Source organism: Montipora foliosa, chromosome 7 (genome assembly GCF_036669935.1).
Source record: "Montipora foliosa isolate CH-2021 chromosome 7, ASM3666993v2, whole genome shotgun sequence".
Lineage (NCBI taxonomy): Eukaryota > Metazoa > Cnidaria > Anthozoa > Scleractinia > Acroporidae > Montipora > Montipora foliosa.
The window spans coordinates 39,316,707-39,324,087 of NC_090875.1; the positions used below are offsets into that span (position 1 = coordinate 39,316,707).

General features: G+C 38.8%; 1 protein-coding gene across 1 annotated transcript in view; it reads right to left on the reverse strand.

The window, feature by feature from the left end:
- The window catches only part of LOC138010943 (TNF receptor-associated factor 6-like), a 35,648-nt gene extending 28,804 nt beyond the window's left edge, over positions 1 to 6,844 (reverse strand). The window contains exons 1-2 of the mRNA XM_068857952.1: positions 6,729 to 6,844; positions 423 to 470 (exon numbers count right to left, since the gene is read on the reverse strand). The gene's annotated coding sequence lies outside the window, so the exon portion shown is untranslated. The remainder of the gene's footprint in view (positions 1 to 422; positions 471 to 6,728) is intronic.
- Between the last annotated feature and the right edge of the window lie 537 nt (positions 6,845 to 7,381).

Consider the following 7,381-nt stretch of genomic DNA (forward strand, 5'->3'; position numbering starts at 1 on the left):
GTGCCTCAATTTCCTTTACATCTTCGCAACGCCGTGGGAGGTGGGGAGAAGGGAAGAACACATCACGCATGCGCACAACTGTTTCACCCGGTCAATTAAGCAGCCATGGATAGATGTTTCAGCCTTTTGGGCCTTATCAGCATGGCGAAGCTAACATACCAGGCGGGTGTTTTTAGCACCCCTTTAAGTGGCAGCCTCACATGTCATACATGTGTTAAGCTGGGTTGGAAACAGCAAAACTGTAGTCGACTGAAAACTCGGTAGGAAAATAACGAACCTCCCTCTATTGGGCTCTTAGAAAAGAAGAAGCAATAACACTACACCACAAATATTCCAGCTGCACCTTTCGTTAAAATTCTGTACCCAAAGCACAAGAATCTACTAGTAACACATGAATATTGTTGTATTGTCAAAATTCTCACCTTCGAAAGTTCTTCAGAGTATCTTAAATTCAAAACGTCTTCTTCGTCCTACAAAATATCCATACGTGACGTAAGCTTATATTTTCCAAGCTGAGAACAACTCAGGACTCTCTACAAGTAAAGCTAAGCACACGTATCAAATAACCTGAATTGTCCGCATCGACCTCCGATACTCATTGACTGATACGACGACGTAAAAATTCCACGAAAAGATGCAACCCGGAAAACCGTCACAAGCTCATTAAGATATGGAACAAAAGAAAGGCCACGTGTTCCAAAGAGGCGGGTTATGGAAATTCTATAGACAATGGCATAAAAAAAGATTGGATTTAATTTACCGCTGAAAACATATCTTCTGTTTCAGTCTTACCCATTTGGAACTGAAATGATAAATACACTCATACACTCTCGTGGTTCCCTTGAAAACTATACCCGATTCCAGACCAAAATCGGCAAAATCTATACCCGTTTTCAGACCAAAACGGCGCAGAAACCGTACCCGTTGTGGCAGCTCATACCTAAATGGCTTATATAAGGGAGTACCCCTCCCCCACCCCGGTATATACCCAGCGTACACTTTGCATTTTATATTGACCGTGGGTCAAATACCTCCCTGTCACTGTTATAAGACAGACCATCCCTTATAAGTTGCAAAACTGAACGCTTTAAACGAAGCTTTTTTTCCGGCGATGTGCCTTTATGCTTATGGCTTGTAATTTAGGAACTTATGGGAATTCAATATATAACTTGATATATATTTCTAGCTTCTAGTTTTTTATCCTCTCATTATTGTAAGGCCCAGTCCATTCTCAACACGATGTAATTAGTTTTATCTTTGTAAAATAATTTCGCAATCCGCTTATTTCTAAGCGCGACGATTTTATCAATAAACCAGACTCATCAAAACTCATCATAATAGCTGCAGGGGTTATGAGGGTTGCATGGTGGTGGCATTAATCATAAGATTTCGAAGCGCTAGTTTATGTGCATGATTTCCCTTTTAATATTTACCGTTCATTTGAGTTGGCCGGCGTCATTTTCGATTATTGCAAAGGAAAAAGAGAGAGGGAGTTTTACCACATATCCAGCCATGTCTGTCCAAAAAGATGTCTTTTATTGATTGTTATCTTGTAACAAGGTGACTGTTAAATAGAAATGAATTACAATAAAATTAGTCATTTGGGAAATCCAAACGGTGACCGCGTCCGTTTAATAGAGGTAAAATTTACAGTAAATCAACCTCGTTCCCAAGGTCTCTCGAGCGAGGAGAGACGCTGGTAGGGTCTGGTCACGTGCTTCCGTAACAATTGAAAACACTAGGGAGGGGTCCTCTCTAAACAAGCAATTTGTCGCGTTGAGCTTTGTCGAAGTCAAAGCGAGGCTAATAGCTTCGCGCTGCGACTCCGCCATTACCCGCGATGTTTTACAGTAGCCTTCAGGCTGCAGTTTCGCATAGTATTTATTCTAACGTTAATCTAAAAGTTAAACAAGTTATCTGCCTCGAGGCAATTTACCATGGCCGTGACGTTGTCGCCGTGTTACCTACTGGATATGGAAAGTCGGTTATATTTCATCTTCTTCCTTCGTTATTCCTCGACAAAATCAACTATGAACGTGGAGCAGCAGCTCATCCCGTAGAAATTGTTGTTTCCCTCTAAATGCGCTGATCAAAGACTAGATCAAAAGGCTCCAGGAAGGAATTTTAAAGCAGCGATATTGAACGTGAAGAAGAAAACAAACTCGGAGTGAAACTTGGTTTGTTTTGGTGACAACACATTCAGAACTCCCGTAGACAAAATTCTTACTAAGCCGCCCCTCCCTTCAATGGATAAATTGTCATGACCAGACCATACCAGGGTCTCTCCTCGCTTGCCCCAGGCGTTAAGATGAGAGACCCTGGGAACGAGGTTGACAGTAAATGTGCGAAGCAAATTTCGGGAAATTTGAAAGAGTTTTCACAGTATAAAATCCCTGAATCTCACTGCTTTTCTCTTCACTTATAGAACACAAACGCGTTCTCCTTGCCCTTAGAAATGGGCAAGTCTTGATTCTTGGCTAAAATTTGGATGAAATCGTTAACTACTCGGCGGTCATGGTGTAGAGTGCCAGCATAGTTTTCTTAATCCTATACCTACTAACAAAGGAGACTTTTGTCTGATTGGTTGATAGTTTTGCTTGTACCCAGGTTTTTTTCATGCGCGCGGGCGCGCGGAATAACAGGCAAAATGGCGGCCAAAGATGTCTTGTTCGCGTTCGATTACTTGCTCTAGGGATATCGCTAGCCGTTCAGTTTTGGTAGTCGAAAAAAAATTCCCCCACCTCCCCCCCCCCCCCTCCCTTCCTCCCCTGAAAAAAAGATCGCTAGACTGTATTAAATTTATTACTAACTATTATAGTATTCAATGGTTTCTACTATGACAGACTTGAGATCCAGTTGTGATGATATCCCTGTTGAGTTCTCGAGTCTTTATTGTCGCAGAGGGCCTACCTCTTTTCCGATGCCTCACACATTTTTCATGGTAGCGGTTCATCCGTGATGATATAGCTGAATTGCACAGGTCATTAAATTGTTGAGTTGAAAACCATCCGATCTGTATGATTATGTCGTGTTGGTTTTGAAGTATACAAATTTTCGGAACCCCAACTCCTAGCCCAACAATTTTTTCAGAGCCACCACCAAGTCGCCTAAATATAGCCTTTCGAAAACGTGAGACTCTTGAGATTCTTTCTCTAGATAAGCCATGTTGTTTTCGAAACTTGAGAGCCTTGCCTGTATTTTTATTGACAGATTAATTGTGTTATGGACGAATCAGGTATTGCTGTTGCTCGTGCAACGGGACTCGCTGAACACTAGTCGCAGTGAAGATCGGACAGTCTCCCTATTTTTCCTGCCAAAACCCCTCCACTTCCCCCACCCACTCGGTAGTTATATCGCTCTCCCCAGTTCGCGCTCGCTTTTAAAAACAAAGATAGCGAATCCCTACGATCAAACGGAAAAACAGGGAACTTTGAACAGTCTACTATTGTCATTAATGTGCCAACCAGAGCCTCGCTGGCTGTTGAAACAAAGGGTCTTTTGTTCTTGTGGCTGGCTCATCAATGCTTGTCAACAGATATCTTCCCTATATATAGATAAACTTCTAATTCACATTAGCTCTGAACTACCAAGTGTTTATCAACTTTAAATTTAAACAACACTAAATATCTTATCTTCAATCCTCATCAGAAAATAAATTTCAACTTCCTTCCTTCATTAATGTTAGCTGGTCAATGCCTAACCCTTGAACAAGTTTCAATCCTAAGATACTTGGGTATAATATCTATATTGGCCATCACCTTTCCTGGAATGAACATATTCATTATATATATTTGTAACAGAGTTAGTAAAATTAATGTATTAATGTCATAATTACGGTTAAGCATTGTCAGTAAACATTGTTTAATCAATATCTATTATTCGGGTAGTGATTATGAAAACCCATTATCACAGCTTATAGAATTGCAAAATAGAGTTATTAGAATCATCAATGATGTTCCCCCACCCTACGTTATGTTTCCTTAGGTCTATTGAAATTTCATGATAATGCTAAAATGTACACATCTATTTATGCAGGATAGTCGTTGTGGCGATGAGCCATGTAATTTTTTTTCCATATTATTGGTTTGGGAACAACATAATCATTCAACTCAGGGTGCATCTTTGCAGTATTTATTTCTTCATTCTATAACCAATGTAAGAGAATTCTGCCTATCCATTATAGGAAAATACTTTTGGAATGACCTTCCTCTTTATAATCGAAACAGCACATCGTAAGTCCTATTTAAAAAAAAACAATTATTGAACACTATTTTGCTCATTACTGATTTCCTTACTTGCTGGTATGTACTCCAGTGTTGCTTGTTTATAAGTCTAAAGATTGCAACTGAATGGGATATCCTGTTCTGTAGACTGAGTACTATTTAAGGTTAAGAATGTAATGTTATTCTTTCTCTGAGATTGTTGTTAACTTGAATGTATTCACATTATGGATTACATTCACAAATGTCTTACCTGGCTATGTCATTTTGGAATGAATTTATATATGAATCAGTGTCAATCTCCTTTTTAGTATAGTTGACTATATACCATTTATTTCTATAATGATGGTATAGTGCATATAATTACGTTATCTGTATTACTTTGGGTTTTTTTTTTTCCTGAAGCAGTTTTATACAAATGTAAATAGTACTTCGCCTGAGATGAGTAAATTTTGTACCAAGAAAACGTGTAAGTGCATCGTAAATAAATAAAAAAAAATAAATAATTGAAACATATGGTTCAAACGACATGCAATTTCAAAGATCATTTTCTTGACAATTCAAATAACACAAACATTTACATAGCGTGTTTTACCACTAGTCACGCTAGATTAATGTTAAATAATAAAAAAACTTGACTACTTACAACAAAAGGTGTTATACTTGTGCAAAATTAGTATTTGATGTATCCACAATGCCTGGATAGCACTGAGCGGACGTCCTATGACTGTTCTTCCAACAAACAACTAGCTCAAAGTTACAGATTTCTATAGGACAATAGACTCACTTTGCGCGCTCTCGCGCGGCTGGCCACTTTTAAATTTAAACTGTTTAACTCAAATTGTTCTTCTGATATTTTTGTGTCGGCTGTTAAAGGCGATTCCCGTATCACGAATTATTTTCTAAGATTTGGCCACGAGAACGCATGAGCTGGCGACTTGAATTTCGTTCTCCGAGTTGGAATTACTTGTGCTCGTCATTTCATCAACTTGAAACTTTCGCAGCTTAGGGAAATATGACAAAATACAAATTGAAAAAAGCTTTAAATGTAATGCTTTTTCAGTGGTTTAATTTTCAGACGTGAAAGTTTGCCAAGTCAAAGACACAATAGGGCAAAGAGAAATGATATCATAACAAGATTTGGAACCGCCATTTTGTAGACAACACCGTATCACACGAAACCTGCTGTGTTGAACCTTGCCGCTTTAAATGACAATTTCTTTACACAAATCTTTTCTTTGGTTGTTGGGCTTACTGCAGCAAGCGGGAATTCCCGTATCATGGCCTATGACAAAAGTCTCGAAAAAGGGAATTAAAGTATTTTTTGCCAAGGAAATTTAAATAATCTGGAGCACTCGTAAAGTAAAGCCTTGCGTCTTGGCTTAATCTGTTCGCTTCAAGATTCAAAATCAGCGATATTTCTTCTCCAGAAACGACAATTTCCGACTCTTCTTCGACCATGTGGTTCAAACGTTCAAGGTTGGGAAGCTTTAGAGCGAATTGAGAGGTTCTTCACCAGTGGGCTGCCATTTTTCGACTCCATCTTGTCAGCTGATTTATCGTTGTCCTCGCTTCAAACGCCAGTTTACCCATATTTTTTAATGTAAACTCACATTTTAATTTACATCCAACTTACTTTATTATTAAACAGCACTCCATTCTGAGTTGAAGTCTCTTAAGTAAGGAAAAACAACGCCAGTAAGGCAAAACTATCCTCTGCTCCTTGCAAGTTCTGCAGTTAATCGCCACACTTTTGACTCGCCATCTTCGCTTCATTTGTGATCCTTCCCCGTATTTCCCGTTGTATTGAACCAGTATCAGTCATAAAGATAAGGTAATGCCCAAGTCTTTCAAATGACTCATCATCTTTGCATTAATTGTGTGTCGTCGTTTTAGAAACATGCGAGTAATATTAACGATATTGCGTTTCGAATGAATTTGACTGAATTTCAAGGGATTTTCGGGGTTTTTGGCGCATGCGCAACATTAGTCCCCTTTGTTATGCCTCCTTCCATTAATCTTGCCCACACTGCCTAAGCTTTGGATATTACTAGTAAATGCAGGGGTGCATTCTTCGAAAACCTTACGTTAGGTTTGCTCACACAGCCATATTTAACAAGGATTGTGAACCGAATGGTCTAGTTTTTCTCCTTAGCTTTATTAAGTTCGTGGGATAAAAACGTGTACGTTAATAATAAAGGTAATATTGAGACTAAACATAGATGACATTAACTTAATTTGTCTTTGTCCGGTGGCCATAAAACAAGCGATAATACCCGACTTCATAACAAAAACAATGACCCGGACAAAAGGACAAAAATGCGTTTCGATAAAACTACCAAAAGAAACATCCAAATCGCACAAATCATTGACACGAAAACAAATTGAATCCATTCAGTCGTTTAAAATCTCAGTACATAGCCTGACTAGCCTGTATAAGCTGAAGACGTGGATTGTATATTCAACATGTTTACGCAAAGTCTGAACCGTTTTATCTGCGACACTCACCTGTCCAATACGAAGATCTTGCACGAGCAGGGCTCCTATTCCTCTGAAGGATATTTCGCGACTGTGTGCTTGCTGATCTACACCCTTCTTGACTGCAAAAAAATGTTGAGTTTCGAGGTAGGTTGCTCTCGACAAAGCGGCATCCCCTGAAGAATTCTAGCGAAGACTATTATATCTAATTAGGTTGAAAAATATCGTTTGTGCGGTCCAACGTTGATCGACTGTCAGACATCTTGAGGTAATTACCTTGAAACACTGTAAGAAGATAAAAGGCGGATAAAAATAACACCGAGGATATCAAGAATCATGTCAAGATGCTGACAACTGATGTTCAGTGCTATTTTGCCGATCTGTTCTTTTATCCCCTTGAAGTGACTTCCTTTGTGGATAGATCGGAAATTTTGGCAAGGATCTCATGGATATACACACCAACCAGAACTCTAAAAAAAATGACCATTATAAATCAATTTCTAGAACTAAATATTGCAATAGCAATAAGATAAACGAAAGTTTAGACCTAATGTCCCAACAAACTTTACAGAAAATTGAAGCGTGCGCTGTCAAAATTCTTCCTTGTTTTCATATCATCAGTATGTTATCAACAACTCCTACAGTCGGCTCGAGCAATTTTGTTAATTAGTCTGAAAAATATG